Source organism: Tetrao urogallus (genome assembly GCF_951394365.1).
Source record: "Tetrao urogallus genome assembly, chromosome: 7".
NCBI classification, from domain to species: domain Eukaryota; kingdom Metazoa; phylum Chordata; class Aves; order Galliformes; family Phasianidae; genus Tetrao; species Tetrao urogallus.
Window position 1 is genome coordinate 50,443,667 of NC_136820.1, and position 12,526 is coordinate 50,456,192.

A 12,526-nucleotide genomic window follows, 5' to 3' on the forward strand; every position below is an offset into this window, starting at 1 on the left:
CTCTTGTCTTCTGAAGAAGGAAATGTAACAAATAAAAAAGAATTTGATGCTCAGAGAACATTTGTTTTGCTCTCCCAGCCACTTTCTGTTTCTGGCAGTTTTGTTTTTGGCCATGGATCCTGAAGTCTTGTACTTAGCACCAGTACCTGATTCTCTTTTCACTTCATCACATCTCACTTTTCTCACTCTGGAGAAACAGCTAATCATACATTTTGACTTGTTATGTCTCTGTATTATAATGGGATGGTTCTCTGAAGAGCTGGGTTTAATTCTTGCCCTTGACATTGAAGCATAACATATTTTTTGATAAATCTTTTGATTTCATCTTTGTTAGTTAAAAAGACTCATTCAGTCTAATTTACTCTGTGTCTATATTGCTCTTTCTATACTTATGTAAGATCAATTTACTCTGATATAGGCAAGTTACCTGTCAAAGCCTGAATTAGGCATCCTGGGGCCTCTTCATATTCACTGGAGAGAAAGAAATAGCGCAACAGGATGATTTGCCTACTGCTAAGAAAAAAAATGTTTTCTGTAAGTGCCTACTTCTCTCCAGTGACTATTAAAAAAGAGAGAGAGTAACATAAACTGAGATATGCAACTTTTATGTATTTACAATTTGGTGCAGTGAATTGCATGCTTGATAAGGAGGACCTTTGGCAAAATACTTTAAGTATATGCTGTTTATTTAAGTGGAGAGCTCTGATGATAAAATTAACTGTAATCAATCATCATATCAACCTGAATCATTTTGTAAAGCTGGGGAAGCATAATAAATGTGAAACTCCTGTTTCTTGTCAATGCCATTTTCCATCATCCATGCCCGGTTGATTCAAAAAGAACAACAGAACACTGAAGTTTCTTTGTGAGGGGTCTTTGTCCCTCACTTCTGTGTTTCTCTCTCTGGCATTTGGTATCTTGATTTATAGGATTTTCCAAATCTGTCTTCCTTCTTAGACAGGAGTCAGTATAAAACTAGAGAAAGAATTCTTTTACAGTTGTGACTGTCAAAAGGAAAGATGTGCATTCACATTTGCATCTACTCTGGCAAAAACATAAAGAAAAGGACTTAGATCTCAGCAGGAGTTGTTTCAGGGAGTTACAAAGTCATTAGTTATAAAGTCTGCTAGTGAGAAGACAGATTGCTTTCATAGGAGCAGACTGCATAAATATCTAAAATAATTACTTAGGTAAGGAAAGGATAAAAACTGGTCTAAATTCATATTATTATTCCTCCCTTAATGTCTTCAATTATTCATTAACAAAAAGAGCAAATAAATTGGCTCTTTTACACTTCTTGGAAGGTGTTTGATGGAGAAATGCTTGATTTACAGGAGCATTTTTGTAAATCGTCCTTTTCTCTCATTAGTTGGTAACACATGGAAAAGCTTTGCTGACATTCAGAATATGAACAATTCTTGAGTTTTCTTCTCTGCTCTTTTGCCACTATTACACTGAGGACTGTCTTGTTCCATGAACAGTAGCCTTGAAGACAACAGGTCTAACATGCATGGAAAGGGGAAGGAAGGGTCTTTTCTGACCAGGACTCTACACTTGATTATTCAGTAGAGAGATGACTTATGCAATATACTAATGTAAACAGCTGTTGACAATACCTATTTGTGACTGAATCTGTAATGAAGTCCTGATTAACTGCACCTTAAAGAAAGCTAAAATGCTTATCCTTCATATACAAAAGCTCCTAGAAATGGAAAGGAAATTCCCTACACTGATGTTCCATTATGCTTCTTTCATCTTTTCTGCTTCAGCTCATCTGAATGCCAATTCTTTTCAGTTTCCTTTCTTCCAGCTTTTATTTTCGTGCAACTCACTCTGTAGAGAGGAAATAGCACTGGGCTGACCCATCAGGCAAAAGAAAACCATGATGCTCAACTGGCTTAAGAGTGTCATGTCATTACCACCTAAAAAGATGCTTTACAAAATACTGCTTATTAGAGAAGTAGGTAGGTGAGTAGATAAATGATAGAGAGATAGATTGCTTGCTATGTAGAAGACACAAATAGGTAGAAGAATAGACAGGTAGATGAGTAGATCTGCTGCTCCTTGATTGTTTCAGATGTCAAGATTACAAGTCTAATGAACTGATTGATTAATGACCTTCCTCTGAGAAACTTAATGGTTATAATAACAGCTGAGGTCAACTTGTCAGCAGCTGCTTGGCAAAAGTAATTAATCTGGTTTACACCCGTCCTCTAGGGAAAATAAATAATGTACATATCTTCTGTTGGTTGTCTTTTGTAGGTAGGCTTTCTCAGCTTCTGAAGAAATTTCAATTTAAATACATTATAAGTGTTTCTTTATTAAGGGAAATAAAAGTTTTAAGGTCAATGAAAGCTCAGAAGCAAAATGCCAATCATCTGAAAGTGAATGCAATTCATAAATCTGAAGTTTTTCTCATTTCTGCATTTCTACTCTGGCACTTGGAGATTCTGTGTATGTTCCACTCTCATTCACCATAAACTACACATGTAGGTTAACTATAATTCTGAAAACATCTGTCTCACTGGTTTGGGCAGACAGGAGTGATGGAATTGAACTCATCTAAGAGATAAGTGCCTTTTCCAGGTTACACTTCTAGGATGTTTCTATGGTCTTCCAAATATCAACTCAATTTTCCTTGAGATGTGACTAACAGAGAGTAGATGAAATACATGTGGGAAGTTCTGGATATCATTTCATTTTAGTCACTATAGAGAATCTGCACAACAAGCTTAGATTTGATTTCTAACTCCTAAATAGCTAATGGAATCTAAAAGATCTTCATTTGCTTGCTTGTTTGGACTAATTTATCTGCATCACTCACTAAGTCCTCTTTTACAAATCTGAAGGCTTCCTGCACATACTCCTGCTACCACAGCCTTCTCTGAAGCAATGTCTAAATTTTAAAATGTAATGTAAATGGAAGGTTTAAAACATGTCCACAGCAATTAGCAGTGTTAACTTAATTGCTATGTAGTGTGATTTATACATCAAAATCTATTATGCAACTTTGAAAAATCTCTCTTGTCACCTATGCAGCACTTATATACAGAGAATATCTTCTAATTCAGGCCCTCTATTATTTAGGAGGACAAAGACTGCAATAATGCTCTATGGGGGCATTTCAATTAATTCTTTTGCAGTTTACATATATAATTAAGCAGCTTGCCTTCATTGTCCAAGCATTCTCACCAGTGTTTAGGATTACGCTCAGCTCCCTTTACGAAGCTGCATTCTCTATGCACAAATTTCAAAAGGAATGTCTCATCGAAGAAGATTCTGCTGCTTCAGTTTCTTCTGTGCTCTCATTCTCTGTCTTCATTTTTTCTGACCCTCTTTGAAGTCTTCATGCTTTCATTTGCATCCTCCTGAGAAGATCCTACAGGGAGAGACTAGAATGAAAAGTTGCTTGTGGCTTCTAACCACCCAGAAAGACATAAAAAATAAAGTCGTATTTTTCTCAACTGCAACAACAGAGAAGCATGTTTCCATAGTAGCAGCAGTGCTACTGGATGAATCCTCACAGACTCTATCCAGCTTGCTTGGTAGAGCCTTGCTTTACCGCATAGCACAGCTGAAGATTGCAAACACCTACATCTCCATTCTACCACAAGTGTCAATAGTCCCCATTAGTGATCTCAGTCTGTCTTAGGATGCTGTTCTCAGAACTAGCTAGGAGATCAAGATAAACACCTAAATTGCTGAACAAAAATGATAATTATACCTGGGTTTCAAGGTGAAGTCAAAAACATCCAAGTGACAAGATATCACACACACTGGTAGCTTATAAAACTTGTGTTGGTCTTTCATCTCCCACTTAATGCTTACTCCAGTGGGCCTTTCTCCTTTTCTTCCTTTCTTTTTCCTCCTTCTGTAACTGCAAAGTCTCACAGAGCACCTCTGCTCTTTATTCTGTTTCTCCTTCAGTTTTCCTTCTCATACTCAGTATCTTACCTGCCTTGTTTTTCCGAGATGAATGTGATAGAGTAGAGCATTTAGTCAATTCCCTTCTGAAAGTTCAGTGGAAAAAGAAAACAAACCCAAAATAAATAAATAAATAAAAACCCTAACACAATGAAAACCCACTCTTACAAATAAAGATAATAAAGGTCGAAGTCCCAGTTCTGGAATTGGGATTCATATGCTGTAATTTAGACATTTAAGGTCGCCTACCTAAAAATTAAGAATCTCATTTAGAGGCAGAACTCCTTTAAAGCCACTGGGGAGGAATACCAGGAGTGTGGTTGATCCCTTGTCTTGCATAGAATCATAGAATCATAGAATTGTAGAATTGTTTGAGCTGAAGGGATCCTAAAAGGCCATCTAGTCTCAATCCTTGTGATGAACAGAGCCCCATCAGGTGCTCAGAGCCCTGTCCCCTTATCTTGGGTGTCTCCAATGTTTTCCTTAGTAAAAAAAAAGACCATCCCTTGGCACTGCCTACATGTTGATCACAAAGGAAGCCTGTGAAACACTTTGCTTAGGATCAAACAAAACCCAACTATACATAACAGAATTTCTGATCTAGGACAGGCAAAACCCAACACAGTCATTTTAGTGTTGTGTAGATTTTTCCCCAAAATAATATTGAAAAGTGTATCAGAAAGGGGGAAGTGTGAGCCAGGAGAGCTCAGACTAGAAGCACTCAGGTAAATAGATGTGAAGAGGAACAGAGGAGCAAAATGAATATACAGGAAAGGAAACATCTTTATATAGGAAAAACAACATAAGTATTAAATAAGGTAATTCTGGAAAAGTGTGTGCATCTCCTTAATATTTCTATATTGCTAAAAAATTAGCCCTATTTTTTCCTCCTTGAGAAAAAGGAAAGGAATAATTAAATTTTTCTCCAGAAGTCTTCTTCCAGAATCTAAGTTTCAGGTCAATGGTTTCAAATGGCTTAAGAGCAACCTGTATTTGTGAACTGTTGTTTATCCACAAGGAGGGCAACGTCAAGTAAATCCTTACACCAACAGCTCATGGGAGACCTAAAGATGAAAAAGTAAAGCATTCGAAACGATTTCATGAGATAAATTTGTACTTAAGTTGATGGGTCTGAAATCTGGGTCTTTTTCACACTAATCAAACATTCCAGCATGAGGTCAAAAATCCCTCTCCAAAATCAATAGTCTTTACAAAACGCCTTGCTTTCATGGAGTAAAGATTTTTTGACACATGCACTGACCTCTCAAAACAGCCAAGAAAGCACCAAAAACAATTTTCCAGTCATCTCTGATGGAAACATATTATTTCATTTTGCTTTCTGCTATTTTCATATTTCATTGCTCAAATATGCAGCTATAAAGAAAGACAAGGATAGTACTGATAGAAATGTAGTACATTACCAAATCCTGAGCGGTCACCTGTGAAGCAAAGAGCAGAAAAATATTAGAGGAATTTAGCTTCTTTTTGTCTCAATATGCCATTATATGACTCACCAAATGTTTCCCTCCATCACGCATCAGAAGTCAAGGTTCCAATGTTCTGGCAGTTCTCTTGCTGCTCACTGCTTCCTGCTAAAAGCATCAGAATTGTTCTCAAATAGCTGATAAATGCAAGTGCCAAAAGAAAGTGGGGGGTGGAAGAAAAGGGAAAAATGTGTATATATAAAAATAGGCAAGAGAACATGTAGGCTATGAATTAACGAAATTAAATTATATTCTCTGGTGTGTCTCTGGGAGGAAAGATTGCTACTGGTGTTCCAGTAGCTGCTACTTTATTAAAAGCATTTCTATTTTTTTTCCCAAAGCTTTTAAAGCAGAGAGATTGAGATTGAAAGCTGACCAGTCATTAAAAGCTACTTCCCTTTTGTCACTGAGCTTCTGGGAAGGAAAACATGAACAAAAAGGTGAGGGATGAGAGTAGACAATGCAGGCATTGATGCATCATGTCCCATGCCCAGGCACTTGCCAGAAACAGCAAAGCAAAGCAAATGCCACACACCAGCAAAACAAATAAGTGCCCATTTATCTTAAGTCCTGGAAAAAATAATAAGCAAAAGCAAAACTTTGAGATTCTCTGGATAGCTCAAAGAGGGAAGCCATGATATGACCAGGTATCAAGTGTATTCATGCTGCTGGTACTGGAGATCTAATGACCATCCAACAGTAAGAGGTTCGTCCTCCCACTTCGAACACACCGTTCCCACAGCAAGCATATCTACAACGAATTAATCAAGAAATAAAAATAGTCACAAGGGAACACTGCAGTGCACCCCTATGTTTCATGATCAGAATTACAAGAGCCATTTTCACATTAACAATGGCACCAAAAAAAAAAAAAAGAGAGAGAAAAAAATCACACCAAAACCAACCATACAAAATACCATGCTCTGAATTAACAAAATCCCTCTTCCAAGAAGAGACCCGAGCACATGGGCAACCTCAAGTGAGCAGGTTGAGTTATTTTCTGCAACCAGTGCAGACTTTTATCCAAGGATACAAGAATTCTTCAAAAACATTTCAAAGATTGCAAAATCAGTAGAAAAGAAGTCCATTTTTTGATAAAACATTGACTTTTCAAAAATATTCCACCTAATTTTAGCTACAAAGAGAACAGTAAGTTAATGTTTTCAATGCTTCAGTTGTTGCAGCCTTTCCTGTATCAGAAAAAAAAGTGAAAAATCTTTTTTCAGTCAGAACTGGAACAATTTTCCTTAAGTCCCCTGCAGAATATATGACAGCTTTGCAATCAGTGATGGTGACATGCAGAAAATCATTCTATTAACACTCCTCTAAGCATAAAATTTACTCTTTGCTCACTCTTTCTGCTGAGCCCACCCACAAACATCCAAAATACTTGTTTTTAAAATGAATCCATGGCCAAACCAAGGCGTCCTAGAATCAGAATCCCCCATTTCAGGCCCCATTTCAGGCGCACTAGGAGCCCACAGGTTCCTCTCTCAAAAAAAGCCTTAAAACATGTGAAAGTAACATAAATGCATGAGTAGAACAAAATAAATACAGAAATTTTGTCTCAAGTCTAAAGAAAAAGAAACTGATTTGGGGACCTGATTTAACACGTGCATCCTCCACTGTCACAAGTCACCCTGTACAGCTTTGAGGTCATTTCCTACCCTTACAAACAGCCACACTACTGCAGCACCAAGCACAGACCACATCTTAATTCAATTTATTTTTGTTTCCTGGCAACTCAGGTGGATTTTGTGGCTTCAGTTGGGCTCTCTACAATCACAGCAATACTGCTGCTTGCACACAAGATGCATCCACACCTGCTGCTTGGTGGAATACACTGGCAGGAGTGGTTTTCTCTCAGCCACTAGCTCTGAGGTACTGATTGATACATACAAGTGATTCTGCTTTTGCTTTGTCAGCTTTGCCATCTGCTTGCTTCTCCATCATCTGCCCAAATGGGAAGGAAAAGCCTCACAGAATCCCTTCTCCTCCCAGATGCTCCCAGCATCAATGCAAAGAGACTTGGCAGTCCCCAAAGAGATTGTAACGTATTCCCTTTCATAGAATCATAGAATCAGAGAACCATTCAGGTTGGAAAACACCTCTGAGACCCCCAAACCCACCCCCACCGTGCTCACTGACTGTGTCCCCAGGTGCCACATCCCAATGAATATTTTTACTATTACCCAACCTGAACTGCCCCTGAAACCTAAGGCCATCACTTCTTGTCCTAATCACCATTACCTGGGAGCAGAGGAGCCTGCAGACCATACCTGGGGCGAGCTCAAGATTCAACCATGCCAGAATCCACACTCAGCCTATTTAAGGGATGTCCTGAGTTGGCATGCTTGCTCCAGCTTTGCCTTTGCTACAAGGATATCTAATGAAAACACATGAAATTTCTGTGAGGGAAGCCCTCCAAGTGCCTTTGTGATCATTTTGGAGAAGTAAGGCAAGTAGAAAGGGGAAAAAAAAAGAGTTGTAATGTCGTGGCTGTAGGATGGATAGTGGAGTCCATTGGTGCTGTACTGAATGCAATGAGTCTCATTGGAAAGATGATGATAGAATGCATTGATTGATTAGAACATTTTAACTGATAAGTGTGGAGGGAACCACAATCTGGTTTCCATGGGATCAGATCTGTGAAGGTCCTGGCTGCCATCTAGTGGAGCTGTGATGTACCTATAGACAAAAATAAAGAGATAAACTGCCGATATGGGAATAGCAGAGAATTTACCTGAAGGTAAAATATCTTTGTCACTTGAGAAAAGATAAAGTAGCTAAAATGTCGCATGGGCACCAATGCAGCTGAGGTCAGAGCCACACCATAATTACAGAGAATGGGATATAAATGAGCACTGAGGTCATCTCACCCTGCATTCTGAGACAGCTCAAGTCCTCCCTGTCACCTCTATGGAAAAACAGGGAGGGTGAAATGCTTCGCTTCTACACTGCCATATAATCACTACTTATTTTATTGTAGCATGTTTTTGTGTTTCCTTGCAAAACTGTACCTTATTTCAGTCTACCCAACTCGATAGAAAAATACAATAAGCAGCAGAATATCATGGGGCTGCCCAGAGCCACATCCAGCCTGGCCTTGAATGCCTGCAGGGATGGGGCATCCATAGCCTCCTTGGGCAGCCTGTTCCAGTGCCTCACCACCCTCTGGCTGAAAAACTTCCTCCTAATATCCAACCTAAACCTCCCCTGTCTCAGTTTAAAACCAAGACAGGCTGGATTAAAGGGGGGGGGGGGGAAAGGCAATATTTTACATAGGCCAAATCAGTCAAATTAGGGAAAAGGGAATGGACAGATGTAGCCCTTCAACCTGCAAGTGGCTTGACCAGAAGAAAGGACAGTACAGGCTGAGCATGGAGCAAGGAATATCATCACCATCCACAGAGTTCTGCACACACTGACTTCAGTACAGACAAAAGAGTGTGTCAAGTTAAGGGAGGGCAATAGGGGAAATAAAAAAAATCAGATATATTTCAGCCACTTGTGTAGACATGACAGCATTATTTACGTTTTCATACATTATAAATTACATTGACTGCATCTTTGCCTGTAACTTTAAGAAATCTGTTCATTGTCCACTTTAATACAGCAGTTTCATCCAGTCACATACAAGATTACAAGATAATACTACTGCTGTATAAAATTACAGATAATCTTTTTTTCTCATATTTTGAAATATTTGTATATATTAAAAAAAATAACCTTTGAGCCAAAATATACTACAAATAACCATTCCCAGTAGTGTAATATGATATGTAATATGAGCATTATGTGTTTTTATATGTTACTAAAGGACATTCTGCGAGTACAAGAATCACGAAACATTCATGATAAGTGAAATTCTCTTTTTAAGTGCTTTGGTTTTCAGATTTCCACAGTATGTCAGCAAATCACGTCTGCCATGCAGAAGGTTCATCATCACTGATGGTGGATTTGCTTTACAGTATGCAAAACATGATTAAAAGCTTTGTTCTTCATAGAATAACTACAAGACTTCCACCTTAAGAACACCCTGCTCATATCTTAATTTGATAATATGAGAGAACAACTCAAGCTAGACAGTGAAGATATTACTGTCTCTCTTGCAATTAAAGCTGATTTAGATTGCATATCTGACCTCAGTTTTAATTTTCAGACCTCTCCCAATCATCAGGGATCAGTGCTGCTAAGTGCCCTTTTGTGCCTGTGCCCAATCCACTGAAGGTAGACAAGGACAGCTCTCTTTCCCTATAAATACATACAGGCAACACTGAAGAGATGAAATATTGGCGCTTGGGTGGGTTAAGGGCTTTGGATATTGGTTTAGGTAAATTTTTTACTGCTAGAGTTTTTATTAGAATAATAAATTTCAATAAATCTTACTGAATATATTGGGCTATATCTACGTTTTTACGTCAGCTCTTCTCTACAGTTTCCTCTGGCAAGGTCAATGTCCTTATGACTGCAGGATATCCCTTGGTGAGGTGGTGTTTAATGTATTATAGTTCGAATTGTAATTTAAATAAAGCAAAATACTGAAATAGACATTGAATCATAAAATATCCCTAGTTGGAAGGTAGACATGGGGATCATCGAGTCCAGCACTATTCTTTAGAATCCGAAATTGTTTCATTACATAAAAAACAATGATTGTTACTCATATCAGTTCTATCTATTCTATCTATGCATGACTTCATTTTTTAATATGAAATGTATGCTCTTAGTCAGAGATACCTTGCCCTTCCTACTGATCTCAAGGTTATTGACAGTCATGTAGAGTTGGGAAGCAATGTAAGGCACTAGGCTACACAGATTCTATGAAAAACAATGTAAAAGGATGATGGCCTGATAAAAAATTAAAAGATAAAAAATTCAGGGGCAAAGTGCATGGACAAAAATCTTACAGGAAATATTTTCTGAATGTGTAATGTTGAATAAACTATTCAAATGCTAACCAGTGGGGAAGGCTTCCATTAAAAAAAAATAATAAAATATGCAAGATGAGGTCTTCAGTGAAGCCGTCCTGTCAAAAATAGCGTTTATTTTTGGCAGGTGCCTTTCAGGGTAGAAAGAGAAAAGCTAATCATCACCGCGCAATCAGTTGTGATACAACATGAAAGCCAAGTCCAAATGATTTCAGTTATTTGGCAGTGGCAGAAATGGAGCATGTTTCTGCTTGCTGCAACCTGCGGTGCGTTTAGCTGGTTTTAGTGCTAGTGGTGGCAATGGTGATGAGGAGACGGTTGGAGTAGATGATCTTGTAGGTCGTTTCCAACCTTGTGATTCTGTGTGTGATTCTAGCTCAGACAGCGTGCCCAGGAACTCCAATTTACTTCTGTCTTTACTCATTGCAGAGTAAACCCTGAAGCAATTTCCACACCCTGAGCCTGACTTTCTCACTCCAGGTCAATCTTTCATTGTTCTGGACCCACTCCAAGCAAAAGGAAATCATACTCAGCACCGTTTACTCTTCAAAGGTCAAGAAGTTTCTGTTGCTCACATTTTTCTTACCTATTTTACAAGTTTTCACATGACGCACAGGAACGTGCTGAAACAGAAACTTATGCAATAAGTGTGCATACTGTTCTATAGTAGTAGAGTTAGCTAAATAGAGATGATCTAAATTCAATGCAATTCCCTTCCTGAAAAAACAATGAAGACTGTGTGGGTTTTAGTTTTGTGTAACACAACATATTCAAGATCAAATTTGCTTTTAGTGTATCATAATTTTTGCCAAATTCTCTGCGTAACACTTCTGTTCGTGTTAGCTGAAATGATGTTTGAATGCAGCCAAATATCTTCCTTACTATATGTTCTAAAATGTAAATCAAAACTGTTTGGACAGATAGCTGGTATTCTTGATTCAGAGGGTTTGGGTCCAAGCCCTTAATGCAGGCTTCTTAAGAGCAGAGAACAAAAGCCCTGAGAAATCTGTGCATTAATGTGCCTTCATATCTATTCATAATATGTCCGTTTAACCTCAGTGTCATCATGGTAATATTATTTCAGAGTTTTAGAACCTGATTACCAGCCAGAAAATCCAATTAATACAGTAAGTATTTATAATACCTAATATGACATGTTATACCACCGGTTGAGACATGGAGACAAGCAAAATGCCATCACATATTCAGAAACTGGGTAAGCCAGACAATGACTGATCTGTTTAGTAGAAGGAAGAATTTTGATTGTTTTTTAATCTCCTTTTATCTTCCAGTTATAGCTCATGATGGCCTTCAGGGGAAATTTTGCAGTTAATTGTACAACAGAAATGCAGAAGTCGTAGGAGATTTTCTATATCTAAATGTCTGTGGGTAGAGGTGGGTAACATGCAGACTTTTTACTCTAACTGCTTACTGTGGTCTCCCTTTCTAATGGGTAGAGGCCATGATCTCCTTAGGCTGAAACACCTCCTTTTTCAGGAATTTACCTCTGTTACTCACTTGAAAGAAATCATCAGTCACTCACCATGTTCTTCCATCTAGCTCATCTTCAACCTTTTTGGGTAAGGGAAGGGAATAAAAATGAATGACACCACAGGGCCTTCAACATAACCTGTGTACGTAGAAGTGTACGTTTAATTACAGGCTTCTGAATATATTACAACAGTAGTGAGCACAACCAGTCAGACATGAGAAAATACTTAGCAACATTCCTAATGCTCCCCTAGCCCTTCTCTTCTGTGCAGAACACATTTATTACTTTTCTTTTGAATTATCTTGCAAAGAGCAGTTATTTCTTAATGACTATCTTATGGAGCTGTTTCCTCTTCTTTCTGATATTTGGCTTTCAGAAGACTTCTGTAGTTACTGGAATAACATTTGAATATGAGAGTGTATTTGTTTTTGCCATGTGTATTGAGACTATTTTATGTAAATAGAGAATAGAAGAAGAAACAGAAGTTTTTAGTCATGTGTTGCAGTTTGACAAGGCATTTCATTTCTTGACAAGGCATTGCATCTCTACAGAGTTGAAATAGAAAACAAATATTGAACAAGCTGAATAGACTCCTGCGCCCATTGTGTGAAGACTGAGTACTTATTTCCAGAGATGGTCATTTATGGTGTCACTGAAGGGTGCTCCTGGTGCTCACTCCCTGACACATCATGCTA